At 39.7% G+C, this 14,739-nt stretch overlaps 2 protein-coding genes across 5 annotated transcripts in view; one reads left to right on the top strand and one right to left on the bottom strand.

Annotated features, from left to right (window-relative positions):
• Positions 1 to 14,739, top strand: part of macrod1 (mono-ADP ribosylhydrolase 1) — a 149,845-nt gene that overhangs the window by 56,370 nt on the left and 78,736 nt on the right. The window lies entirely within an intron of this gene.
• The window catches only part of flrt1b (fibronectin leucine rich transmembrane protein 1b), a 40,421-nt gene that overhangs the window by 22,100 nt on the left and 3,582 nt on the right, over positions 1 to 14,739 (bottom strand). Inside the window, exon 1 of one of the 3 annotated variants that reach the window (XM_086303637.1) lies at positions 9,620 to 10,011. The exons of 1 other annotated variant lie outside the window; for it this stretch is intronic. The gene's annotated coding sequence lies outside the window, so the exon portion shown is untranslated. Of the gene's footprint in view, positions 1 to 9,299; positions 9,572 to 9,619; positions 10,012 to 14,739 lie in introns of those variants that run through there. One more of the 3 variants, XM_086303627.1, reaches the window with a different exon arrangement.

The following is a 14,739-nucleotide window of genomic DNA, read 5'->3' on the forward strand; positions in this document are numbered from 1 at the left end:
AAAGCAAGTCATTTTTAATCCACTAATATGTGATGTACATGTGGCCTCCTGGTGGCGGGCTAAAGCTCAAATCCAGCTGACAACCTTTCCTACATTTTGCCCACCAGTGTTTTATATTACTTCCTGTCACTCTCCATTTCATTATTATTCTAGGAAAGGGGAAAAAAGGGAGCTAAACTTCTTAAAAAGAGGACCAAAAAATCCCCCCAACTTGCATGTGAAAAGGCGCTGTTGCTGAGTAAAGAGGCTGAGCTGAAAGCACTTAGTCTGCCAGCTGTCTGTCGTTCTGTTTTCGCTGTGTTTATCTTTGTTCCTAATTGTAAACAGACAATGAGTACACTCCAGAGAAGCTATAGGGTAATTATCAATTCTTATTCAAGATCAAAGTCTAGTGCAACCCATGCATACCTAAGAGATCTATTGGCATTCTATTCATCAGGTCGAGCACGTATTCCTGCCACTTGTCCTTACGCTCATGCACCATCTTGTCTTGCTTTGCAGAAAGAGGAGCACTTTCTGAACATTACTAGGCATCATGACTGATGATTTCAAAGAGTGTAGCACAGTTTGACTATAACTCTTTTCTGCCATAGGCGATTAGACATATAAGGCCTTGTGCACCTTGTGTTATAACGCAACCAATCTCTGCTCTTTCTGGAAAACTGGTCATAAAGTCATTCACCAATAAAATGGAGGCAAAAACATCACTAAATAAGGGCAATTTATGCAAGCAAGCATGTAAAGGATAGAAATCAGATGTTTCCTACAAACTCACTTTTATTTTAGAACACTTACTGTTTGCCATTAAGCAACGAGAAACCTCGGGACAAACCTGCCAGCAAAAAAACACAGCTGGTGCAAATCTCAAAATCGAAAATTAAGCTTTTATTTTTTTAATCTTTTTATTTTTTTTAAGTTCCAAGTAAATTACATGCACCACATGTCATTGCAACACTAATTTCTGCTGCAGGCAGAGCACTCAGACTGTTGCAACAGATGCAAACTGTGGTGCAACTAATACGAAAGTGGAAAACGTAGACAACATTGAGCTTTTGTAACACTCGTACCTTTACACATTTTGGGTTCGTGTGAGGTATTCCTTTTTAAAAAAAAAATCATTTTAGATTCTCATTGATGTCACATATTGTTACGTGTTTTGAGTAATTTGCAACACACACAAAGAAAGACTCACAGAGGGGGAAAAAAATGGAGGATGTCGCCCATCATGAAAATCCCATGTTCAGATGATGAATGGCTCTTGATACCCAAAATAATCACTAAACCCTGGCCGTAGGTTCCTGATTTATTCATTAATACTTTCATACCTGTTCCTCTCCATTAGCTTTCAGAGCCTTTGATCCGAGAAGGATCAAAAAGAAATCCCTCTTTGCCTCGACTGAACTCCTCATCCAGACGATCACATCTTTGGTCTTTGCGTTTCCTTCACCACTGGGCTTATTTTCTTTACAAACATTTTCTTTCTACAATGATTTTTGACACGGTAACAACCACAATTTGTCAGAAACTTCAGCTCACAGTGATGCAGTGTGATACTTTCTAATTACCTCCCATTAACCTCCAGTAAACACGCTTAATCACAACAGTTCATCTGTGGTTTTCTTCAGCATGAGGTGCTACTGCTAATGGTAATTCTGGAGGTGTTTAACGCAGTAAAAACAGCAGAGGTGAAACCTTTTTGGCTAATTTGTTGATTAGGCGACCCACAGAAAATTATTGGCATAATTACTGTGATAATCAATTAATTGCTTCAGTAATTATGCAGGTTAAATGGCTGGATATTTGCTGGTTTGAGTGGCTGAATTGTTAGAATTTGGTCGGTTAGTTCAGAATGGGGCTTCTGGAAGTGTATCACTCCCAAATCTCAGTTTCCTGCATTGGCTTTCAGTAAAATACAGAACTGAATTCAAAATATCGCCAATCGTTTATAAATCACTAGACGGCTAGGGCTCTAAATCTATATCTGAGAGTTTAATGGACACAAAGTTGGTCTCTAAGATCTGCAAGATCCCAGTCACCTAGAAGGTTCACAGATCTGAACCTAAACAGGGCGATAAGGTGTTTTGCCTCTATGCTGCTCAACGCTGGAACCAACTACCCACTGAGGTCACATCATCTCCAACACTAGCTATTTTTAAAAAGAAGATAAAACAGCTTTATCCAGGACTACTTTACTCCAGTGTTAATTTTGTCGAAGAATAATTAGTTTATATTTTAGTCATCATCTAATTCACAAGGACAGAAACTGTGATGAAATGTATTGGACGCGTTCTTCAATAAATAAAAACAATATGAAAATGTTCTGGAGAGACGAGATCCAATGAGAACTGAATAGGTTGTGTAGAAAGGCGGGACGAGTTTGCACGTGATCCAATCAGAAGTAATCTCCTTGTCCAGTAAGGTCAGAAGGGCACATTTGATCTGATGGTAGGGCTAGCTCCCACACTCCCTGTTTCTCATAATGACGCGACAAAATGTCAGCGCTAGGTGGAAGAGAAGAGGAGACATATGGACGCATTTTGCATTGTAGTAAAAACAAGATAAACTTTCACACTTTTAACTTTTAGTCTGCTGAATCTTTAGATTTGAAAATTTTACATTTAGTCTATAATAACCTAAAATGATCTAATAATTTAAATTATGATTAAAACTAAATCAAGATGAACACTGCTTTTAACTAACCAGATTGCTGTACCATCATCATTATTAATTTGATTATTTTGGTGTTACTCCATCTCTTCTTTTATTTTTCATTTTAATTTTGTCTCATAAGGCACCTTGAATGACTGTAGTGTTTGAAAGGTGCTAAATATACATTATAAACTTGCCTTGCCTCATTATATATGATAGCTGATTTTCAGTATTGTGTGACTTCAGACTGTTAGACGTCAGCTAGTGTAATATAAACTACACGTAGGTGTGCGTAAAACAAATTGCCCATATTTTTTAAAAATGAGTCATTTTCTCTTCCATGTCAGAGGGTATTGTTAACGAAAGCCAAAGTTTAGACTGCATGTCTGAAAACTCTCATTAAAAAAAGAAGGCACGGCTCCATTTATTGACACCCTTTGTCAAACAGCTTCTCACAGTCTTCCATATGTTCCTTAAATAAAACATCAGTGAAATTTTTACTTTTTAATAAACAGCCAGGGTTCATTGGTGCATTCCTGTCACGTCTGTTCACAGTCTCTTTATGCATAAATGAGAATTTTAATGGAACAGAACGTAGCTTATTTCTTGTTTTCTGCTGTTACTCGGCTCATTCTGCCGTTTAATCACAGGTGCCAGTATTTCTGGGGGCGCCTTTGGCTGGTGTAAAGCTAGGTATGAGAACAGTGCGGACGCTCTGAAGTCATCTCTGCTGCTCAAACAAAAGCTCATCTCTGAACTTCCCTCTGCGTGACTCCTACGCTCTCTGACCCGCCTGCATCTCCCACACTCTTCCTCTGCTCCAACAAATAGACTGACGCACATACTCAGACACACACATGCACATAATGCAATATAACAGAGAATAATGCAAGGCCACTGTGTTTTTGTGCGTGTACGTTTGTCTGAAAGCATCACAAACTGTCAAAACCTTCCCGTGTGTAATGCATCCAATGCACTGCTGTTCTTATCTGGCGTTTCTGTGAGACATACAGTATTTATTTCAGGTTATCTGGGATTTGTATTTATTATGCCTTTCCAAGACGGTTTCAGCCAAAACATTGCATTACTGGATTGTTTCAGGGCCACATAGCCTCCTACAATAGCTTGCATAGAGAATAAATGGATATATCTTGGAACAACATGTGTCTTGAAACCAACATATCTAGTTCCTGACCTTCCTGGTGTATGTAGAAAGCAGTGTTTACTTCATTAACCCTCTCTCTATATGTGTGTGTGTGTAATTTGATCACATGTGATTGGTGCGGTGTCTAAACAGCCCACAATCTGTCATCAGATTTGATTCACATGCCGTTAAATCCTGTCTGCTGTACTGAAACATGTGCCCTTTACCCTTTATTTTTTGACTAAGTGATAAAAGGGAAAGCAGAAGAGGGAGGTGAAATTAAAATTTTAGCCACGCTGTGAATGGTAAAATAACTAATCTAGGCCTTTAAGGGAAAACATATAACCAGCTAGTTGAAAGTTTACGTTGTACTAGCTGAGTAGTTCTACCGCCAGCTCCTGGTTTTGTTGTGATAGCTTAGATTTGATCTCAGTTCAGGCAAATAGTGAGCATGCTTATCATCACCAGGTGTAAACAGTGCTACAGTTCAGTACAGTCTGTACTTTTTGAAGTTTTGAGGTCACAGTTCGGCACAATTTTCAGGAAAGCATCACAAACAAAGAAACTCAAAGAGCACCTCGATCAAAACGCTGACTGAAAGACTGAAGCCAATCAAAGACTAACACAAACATGATGAAAATCTAAATAATATGGCATCTCATCATTAAACAAATTAAACTAGACGGGCACTCAAATGTTATTGATTTATCTGGCAAATTTACAGAACGTTATCTGTAATGGGCTTTTGCTACACCTCTGCACTTTCATGAAAATCAGCCTGGCAGTTTTTGCATAATCCTGCTGGCAGATGAACACAAACCAACCAACAGCAGAGTTAAATTTACCATCAAGACAAAATTCTAATATACATCAACACCGCCTTACTTTTTGTCAACACTGATCTATCTGTTTTGAATAAACTTTATTAGAGATGTTGCTTGATTAAAATTAACTGGAGCCTTGATGCTTCTGTTCGAGGTAAGTTAGCACATTATACACGACAGAGTTTCTGCTGCTGTCATTCGTTTTGCGCTCAGTTGTTTACTACAGTGACTTTAGTCATGCTACCATGAGTCAGGAAGCGCACGTATTTATGTTCAAATAAAGCTCTTTTAGCCCAGTTGAACTCTAAACAGCATATCTCATCTTTATGTAATGAACTTCAAGAATCTGAGTCAGTTTGGGACTCTTTGATGTTTCGAAGCATCAACGTTCAACCCCTACACAAGATTCGAAGCGCTGCATGAGCATTGTATAGCTGAAAGACGACAACATTTCCAAAATGGAACTCGCTCTCTAGATTTTCTTTTATGTGGATATTATCTTTTATAATCAAAACTCTTAAAAACAAGGAATTGGATTTGATTAAGGTGATGCAGATAACAAGTTAATACCTGATTAATGCATGTGGTTTTTCAATTAGCAGCTTTTTCTAATCAACGCTGTTTTTTTTTTTTGTTTTTTGTTAGCCTGGGACAAATATTTGCACATATGTGCTTCTGGCATGAACAACATGAGGGATCTGTACAGTACGATTGGTTATTCTGACTTCTAAAGAAGGAGCTCAGATCAGAGTTATAGATTTTTGTCATCATCAGTTTGACTGTTATCATCTAAATGAGCTTTGTGTTCTCCTCCTCGTGTTAAGAGAAGATAAAATGTGCCGTAATCATCAGTAAATTATCCTGGGTGCTATCTCAGTCTGAGTCTCTGTAAAGCTGTTCAGGGCAGGGTTATGAAATCATTGTTTCGGGGGCGGGTTAAACTCTAAATCTGGCTACAAGTGCAGTATTTCCCACACATGTGGTGTGACTACAAAACACTAATGTGCAGGTATATGTGGAAGGCCATATATAGCAGACAACACTCTTCTGTTGGGTTGTTCTGTTTATTAGTTAAAGAAAGTGCATGTTTTAGTCCCACAGACTGTACCATTACATAAGCTTTTAAACTGCTGACAGGTGATGTGAATAACATCGATCATCTCACTAATAATAGTTTGCTGGTGTTTGTGGATGATGCCACCCACCAAGCACCAAGCACAACATCATGTGGTCCACCATACCATAAAGACTGCACGCTAGCAGGTCAAAGAATACCACAAACATCCCAAGGCATGCTCAGATAGTAAGATCTGCAGTAGGCCCAGGCATCACAGCACACCGCCAGAGGTCCCATGACTGGGGCCTGATGGGTCAGAGCTGGTTTAGAGAGGGAGCGAAGGGGACTTGCACAATATTAGACATTTACTTTTAATCTTGTAGCTGTCAGTATTGGTATATCAGCAAAAATACTGAGCTCTGTACTGTTTTTTTCCCCCCATTTGTATTCAATGACAAGACAATTTCCGCTCTTGCTGATCAATAAAGCCCAATTTGATCTGGTTCAGTTCATCTGGTTCATCAGTTTAACTTAACCATTTACCATCCTGAGACAGCAAAAGGTTTAACATAAATAAATAAATATATAAATGAACTGTCATGAAAAGGCCACAAGCCAGCGCCGGTCAGCATGGACATCATCCATTTACTCCAATTGGGTATTGATTTGGACGGGTACCAATTCCAGTATTGAATCATTAATAAAAGGAAATGTTAACAGCATGCCAGAGTCACTCAATTATTTACATTTTGCCGTGAAACATTAATGCTGAACGTCATGATTTTAGGCTTGGAAACAAATCGACGGACAGCGGTTAATAGCGATGTAAATCTCAGTAGATGTAAGCCACAGTGCTGTAATAAAGACGATAAAGGTCGGATTTAAAAAAAATAAATACAGAATCAGAGATCATCAAAGTAGGCATGTTAGATGTGACGGTATAATAGCCCCAGGACAGCAGACATATTACTGAGATACATGAAGCAGAGTTTTGCCACAGGGAACCGACCCAGTGCCTTGAACGTGAGCGTGCAATCACTCAGTGGTAAACTGAACAAAGTGCCACCAGGGAAATAACGTCACTCCTGATCAAAACTGTGGGTAGTTACAACCCCCAAGGTCATACTGCTGGGGTTTTATATTTAACAGTACAGAATACACTGACTGCATATTGCACAGTCTAACAAGGACGGAGTAAAGTTTGAAGGAAAATATTACCAGATTATTTTTTTTTTACCTTAATTTTGTTTTTAAGAAAATAAGAGCCACATATGAGGATATTTGTTTAAAATTTCGATAGAACAGTAGCAGTATAATGTCCTCGTAAGTGGATATCAGGCCCATGTAGAGCAAAATTGAGTATTTTGGTCTAAATAACCCAAAACGTGATGTCCACATATGTGGACGCCAGGTCCTAGGAGGTTAATGGAGTTGGAAAGCCAACAGAAGATTGTAGCTCTGCAGTTCTTCCCATCCATGTGAAACCACTCAGAGCCTTTCATGTGATTGTTGCGGTCATGCTTTGCTCTGATAATCCCGCCTTCTCAGCGCCACGCAGAAGACAGACAAAGTTACTGGTGGAAAGCTGAGTGTTTACCAGCTAAAGGCTCAGATGTTTCCCACCCTGCTGACTAAAGGTGAACCAGAAGAAGAGGGAATTTTGGACCTAAACTCATCAGTTGGCCAGAAATCAAGTAAATGCTCATGTTGCTTGGTGTGTTTCTTTAATACACTCTATTCACCCAGTAAGTTTTTTGTTCATTTCTTCAAACTTGTTGCTGTGCCCTCAGTGTGACCTGGAAAAATATGTTAATTCTAAAAAAGCAGACTTGTTGTTTTCCGGTAAATCTAATTAGCTTTATACAAATTCCCCACTGAGCCTCAACTTAATAAAGGTCTGCTAGAAAAGCCTTCACTTTAAACAGTTAATATTCAGTGGGATAACATCTAATACCCTATGTGTTGTTTTAAAGCAGGCTCTAGGATCATACTTTTTAATAATGTGTTTTATTTACCCAATAGTAGCATCAGCAACCCGATGGCACAGCTTAGTCAACATTGCTGATACAAGACTAAAAGCTGCTTTAACATTAATCTGTCTGGAGCAATTCTTTGAGTTCAATTAGGGCTACAGAAGTGTTAACAAAAGACACATGCTGTGCAGAGCGCACTGGCATTAACATATCTTTTAACACATGTGCTGCTGAAATTTTAACAAATCCTTGGCTGAGTTTGAGGATTTGGAACAGCTAAATGTAGTTTTGGAGGTGAAAGCAGGGTCTCTTGATAGGTTGAATGATGCCTGTAGCAGATTTCAGGGAAATGAAGAATGCTGCCATTCAGGCATGGGGATGATACTAATGTCTGCCAGGCTGAGGATGCACATCTGTTCCCAGGTTTTAGATTTGAATGTTTTTTTCCTGTAATTTCCCAGTCTAAAGTGTTTTTTTTCCTCCAACCCCTTGGTTTATTGTGCTTTTCAAATGGGGGGTTATATAAGCAGCGCTCCCCTAGTGCTTTCAGATGGGTGAATAAGAGGAGATCAAAAGGGAGGCGATAGAGGAAGAGTGTCTGCTGCCTTCACCTCGTCTTTATTCTCGCCACATTCTGCCAATGCAGTTCCTTCTAACTGCATGACTTGCCCTGGATTCTCTTTCTCTCTGCCTCTCTAGGACATTACACTTTAATCTCATGTTCTGTGCTTCTCTCTCTCTCTCTCTTTCTCCCCCTTTGCCTGTCACTGGCCTCTTTGCCTCTCACTCCCTCTCCTTGTTCCCCTTCCATCACTTCATCCATCCATCTATCCATCTCTCCCTTTCTTCTTTAATCCCATGTTCAACTGCTCTGGCCCCGAGAATCTCATTCTAATCTGGCTGTCTCGATATGACTGCTAATCCCGTACTGTACATGCACATGGGTGTGCATGCGCAGATGTACGTTTATGTTTGCACCCAGTTAGAGATGTTAGTTAGTTTTAATGAGACGAGTTACATGACGCAACATTTTGATTGTGTGTTTTAGTCTGCTTGGTGTCCTGCGCATCATGGAGCATCAAAGCACAGAGAGCCTTGAGAGACACTGAGTGTGTGTGTGTGTGTGTGTGGGGGGGGGGGGGGTGAAGGAGATGTAGACGTTGTCATGTAAGAAGGGCATGCCTGTTGGGAGACTTGGCCTTTCTGAAACACACACACACACACACACACACACACACACACACACACATAAGCGCAGACACACACACAACAGCTCACATGGGGAATGCAGGGAGGGAACAGGAAAGAGCGATAGGAGGGATGAGAGAAAACATACAAGCGGGAATTCTTTCTCTTTACAAAGTAATCTATGGCTTTAATCTCCCTCTGCCTGTTAACTCTCCGAAGCCCTGCTTCTCAAATCTCGGACTTTTTTTCTACTTGTCTGCAAAAAGCTTGGTCCAGCAGGTAGCTGCACAGATGAACACACACGCAAACACACATTTATATAAACGAGGGCAGGCGTACGTATTTGCAACACGGAGGGAGTCTAAAGCTGGTTGGCATCAACATGTAACCACGATGACAGACTGACAGCACTGAACGAAGCGTTTCCTCTGCAAACGCAGTCACCAACACGAACCACATCATACCTTTTGTTGCCCCTTTTTCCGCCTCTCTGGTGCTCGCTCCCCTCAGGGCATCCTTGTCCTATCATCCCCCTCAAGTTAACAGATTATTTCTGGGTGTCCGGTAAGTCCCGGCCAGCGGTCTCTACAGCCGGGGCGAGCGCGCCGCAGAGGAACGGGGACGCTCGGTCTGTCCGCACCGAAGCTCCGCGATGTACACGAGTTATCTCCCACCCTGTTGTTTCACTCTGAGCTCCGCTGTGGTTAATGTGTGTGTGTGTGTGTGTGTGTGTGTGTATGTGGAAGAGAGAGAGAGAGTGTGTGTGTGCCAGAGAGGGGCTAACCTCGAATAAAGTCCAGTTTTTCCCTCTCCAGCGTCCTTTCGCTCTCACTTCTCGCTGTCAGCCAACAACCAAACGTCAACTTCGCTACTTCAACTCCAAAACGGCATGTCATAACGTTAATACTACACAGTCTCTTCCTCTCTCTCTCTCACTCTTTCTCCTCAAAAGAGGTCCGTGTCTCTCCCTCAGCGCAAAACAGCGGCAATAGGTGCGACTAATCTCTATTTCCACCTCGCTTTGTCCCCCAAGTCCTCAGGGCGCCTCCGTCTTTTTAAATAAACCAACTGTGTTCAGTAACGGTTTGACAGGTGTCGCCTCCAGCGCACGTTGTGTCCTCCTCCTCCTTCGCCTCCTCTTCTTCATCATCTAGAGCCGAGACTGCGCGTGATGTTGTTTTCTGTTGGGGTGTGTGTGTGTGTGTGTGTGTGTGTGTGTGTGTGTGTGTGTGTGTGGAGGGGGGGGGGTACTCTTTACAGCGTACAGCGGCTCTCTGAGCTCCGTTACAGGGGTTCAGGAGGTCGCAACGGTCCAGCAATTACCGACAACTCACCACGCATTAGAGTGACAGGTGCACAGACACACACCCACGCACACACCCATACACTCACACACAGGCTACACAAAGCACCGGAGACTTTAGCTGTTGGGGCTTTGGGGGCCCCCTTAGATGGAAAATGAGTGGATTAAAGCCCTCGAGGAAAAGGAAGGAGAAAGGTTTCTCACACTTGAGAAAATGAAGTAATACATATTATTTATATAAGTCTGAGTTTTAATTTGACCCTAATCATAAACATAGAGTCACTGGCATCATTGTGTGTCAGGACGAGTCAAAGGCAGGGGTCCTTGAGGCATAATGACTGTGAATCAGCTCGGGGTTAAATTGATTCTGATGTGTTTTCTGACTCTGTGACCAGTGAGTTTTATTTTCCTAAGAGGCACACCTCACAATTAATTTGCATTTATTACCTTTGCGCTGTTTGCTCACTGAGGAGTCGCCACAGCTTAGGCTTTTATTGAATGCGAACACAGCAATTTTAAATGTTGCTTTCCCTGACAGAAGTTGGTCATGCCAGACCGAGGTGCAAACATTGGCACACCTCTGTCCTCTTCAATCACGCACCCACACACTCTGCAGCTCATTTGCACACAGAGCATCTGTACAGGGCCTGTGTGGGCCCCTTGGGGCTCCAGGTGCAGGTGCAGCTACACCACCAGCACCCTCTGGCGCTGTTCCAGAGATGCGGTAGTAGGACTTAGTCTGATTCATTTTGAAAGACTCTCATAGTCAGACTCACGGAAACAATCAGAGGGACTGGGGCAGATTTCCCTAGCAGTTATTTTATCTGCTTAAAAAATGTTATTTTAGAGTGTGTCTGCTCTAATCTACCACTGTGTCATACTGTATATTTGACCCACACAGTGCAACCCTGAAAAACGTCTTGATTTCCATAATACTATTATTATATGTTTTTAATGTCATCTCGTGAGACTGTGTACCCGAACACTGACGTTCTTAATCAATACACGAGTCCATCACAGTGAGCCATTGCTAACCAAACCTTGACACCCATCATGGCCACACAAACGCCAAAAAAACCCAATTTTACCCTCACATTAGTAAAAGTCTAATCATAACATAAGTACTACTAAATTAATTATTTGGAAAAGTGTAAGTTGTGTTTTTCTGCCTGTGAGAACAAAACCGTTTACAATCAAAATCTCTGTGCAGGAGGCGCTAACAGAAACCAATCGGGAAATGAGCAAACGAACGTGCCGTGAAACTATCAGTTGCTAGGGAACAATGAGTATTCCCTGACCGATTGCAAGTGGTTACTGGACGTTACTGGCTGTTGCTGTTGAATTGATTTCTAACCCATATTCATGTAGGCCAAAAGACCGGTCAGTGACCTCATGGTTACCACTGGTATTTTGTATTCCAGACCAGTTGTTAAATGATTGCAGGAGGTTGCTGATTGTCGCTAAAAGAAAGACCTATATGGTCCTGCATCGGAAACCTTGTGATTGCAGCATAATTTGTATTGAAGATGCCAACTTGTCTGCAAACAGTTGCCAAGTGGTTGTGAAAGTACAATGCAAACTGCAAATGGACGATATTTGCCTTCAAAGTAAATGTTTGGCATTTTGAAACACATTGATGTAATAAGGTACAACTTTTATTTTGAATGCAAAGTGTTTCAGTCGAGTGTTTGCAGACCTGTCGGCGTCTTTAATGGAAACCATGAGCAGTTGCCAAGTTGCAATCTGATATGCAACCAAAGCAGCTATACCCGAGAACAACTGTCAATCGCCCACAATCAGTCGACTTATTAGATGACACACATTTATCGTAGAAACCAGAGGTTGTCAGAGGATCACCGACTGGTCTCTAGGCTTGTGTGGCTGAATTTGTGTAGACCCCTGAAGGTATTTATCCATAATAGATATTATAGCGTCATCATAATCTAGCAACCATATATCAGCAGGCTTTAGCATTTATGCACTTGTAACACTTTATAAAACAGTTGATCATTCTAATTCAATTACATCTAATTTAGCAAATATTATTAAATACTTCATATGTCTAAATTGTCATGCTTACAGTGTCAGTATCACTTACCTCATGTGATATGATAATTTATGAAGTCAAGTGTACTATAATTATGGAGTGTAGCAGTCTCTAGTAATGGTCGTACTTATATATTCCTTCTGTTTGTGCAACTCTATTAGATAATATATTTACAAATATAATAGAAGGAAAGATAAAAAGTGGGCTGTTAATCAATGATATAAGTGACCATTTACCAGTCTTTGCATCGTATAATTGCCATTATAAAGTGAACAACGATGGACATAAGATTATTTACAAAAGAATAAGAACAGAGAAGACCTTAAATTGTCTTAGAAATGAACTTTTAAAGCAAGATTGGAATATTGTATATGAACAAACAGAAGTTAATAAAGCTTACGAAGGATTTTTAAGAACATTTAACACATTACTTGATAAAAACTGCCCAGTAATTGAAATCAATAGGAAACACAACTATGCAGGAAGACCATGGATGACAAAAGGACTACAAAATGCCAGCAAAAAAAAGAATACCCTGTATCGAGAATTCATAAAAAAGAGAACAATAGAAACTGAAATGAAGTATAAAACTTACAAAAATAAATTAACTAATATAATGAGATCCTGTAAAAGAGAGTATTACATTAAAAGGTTAGAACACAATAAAGATAACACAAGAGATATATGGAATGTATTAAACAGAATAATCAAAAATGAATCAAGGAATAATGATTACCCTGGATACTTTATAGAAGGGACAAGAAGTATTAATAACATGGAGGAGATAGTAAATGGCTTTAATGAATTCTTCGTAAACATAGGGCCAAAACTGGCAGAAGAAATAAAGGTTGATGGAATAGAAAGGGACACTGGTGAAAATATTGAAAGGAATAGTAGCTCAATGTTTTTAAGAGCAGTGGAAGAGAAAGAGATTTATGACATGGTTAGAGGACTTAAGAACAAAACCAGTACAGACTGGAATGATATTGATATGGTAACGGTAAAGACAGTTATTGATGGTATCGTAAAACCATTAAAATATATATTCAACTTGTCGTTTCAAAAAGGAGTTTTTCCACAAAAAATGAAAGTTGCTAAAGTTATTCCCATTTACAAAACCGGTGAAAGACATCATTTTACAAACTATAGACCAGTGTCAATACTCTCCCAGTTCTCTAAGATACTGGAAAAACTCTTCATAAAAAGATTTGATAGTTTTGTGGAAAAATATGAATTAATGACAGATAGTCAGTATGGGTTCAGAAGCAACAGATCAACAGCTTTGGCACTGATAGATTTAATGGAAAAGATAACGGAATGTATGGATAATAAGAGGTATGCGCTCGGAGTTTTCTTAGATCTAAAGAAGGCGTTTGATACTGTAATTCATGAAATTCTATTAAAAAAACTGGAAAAGTACGGGTTTAGGGGAGTGGTTTTGGAATGGTTAAAAAGCTATGTAGGGAATAGGCAACAATATGTACAAATAAATGAATATAAATCTAATTTGATGGATATAGCTTGTGGAGTACCTCAAGGTTCAGTACTGGGTCCAAAAATGTTTATTATGTACTTAAATGATATCTGCAGAGTATCGGAGATTTTAAAGTTTGTAATATTTGCCGATGACACAAATATACTGTGTGCAGGTGGGGAATTGCCACAGGTTTTGGAAATGATCACACAGGAATTAACGATATTAAAGAAGTGGTTTGATATAAATAAATTATCATTGAATCTCGATAAAACCAAATTTATGTTGTTTGGAAACCAAAAGAAAAACATCGAAGTAGAAATATGTGTTGACAATGTATATTTAGAAAGAGTAAATGAAATAAAATTTCTTGGGGTGATCATTGACCACAAGCTCTGTTGGAAGCCACACATTACTTATGTTCGGGGGAAATTGGCACGGGGCATTGCCGTCCTGGGAAAAGCAAAGCATATGTTGGATCAGAAAGCACTGCACATTTTATACTGTGCTTTACTACTGCCATATATGAGCTACTGTGTAGAGGTCTGGGGAAACACATACAAAAGTAACACACAAACAATAACTATAATACAGAAAAGGGCCATTAGATTAATAAATAATGTAGGGTACAGGGACCATACAAATGCACTCTTTGTCAAAATGCAAGCTATTAAATTCCAAGACTTGGTGAAGCTTAAAACAGCGCAAATAATGTATAAAGTCAGAAATAAATTGCTTCCCAAAGAAATCTGTAAATTGTTCATAGAAAGAGAAGGTGGGTATAACTTAAGAGGGAAATGGAATTTAAAAATACAAAGTGCTAGAACAACTTTAAGAACTATGTCAATCTCAATTGCAGGAGTTAAATTATGGAACAGTCTAACAGAAGAAATAAAAGACAGTCAAAACATAAAACAGTTTAAAGTAAAATATAAAAACCTAATTTTAAATAAGTATAAGAATGAAGAAAACGGGGTTAACCCAGGATGGTAATGTTGCTGGTAATGGTGTTGCGGTTCTTTTTTGGTTGTTTTTTTGTTTTTTTGTTTTGTTTTGGTTTGTTGTTTTTCCATAACTTGT

Source organism: Aulonocara sp. 'chitande type north' Nkhata Bay, linkage group LG2 (assembly GCF_057382095.1).
Source record: "Aulonocara sp. 'chitande type north' Nkhata Bay isolate Kocher_YH1m ecotype deep benthic linkage group LG2, A_spYH_male_GT1.1, whole genome shotgun sequence".
Lineage (NCBI taxonomy): Eukaryota > Metazoa > Chordata > Actinopteri > Cichliformes > Cichlidae > Aulonocara > Aulonocara sp. 'chitande type north' Nkhata Bay.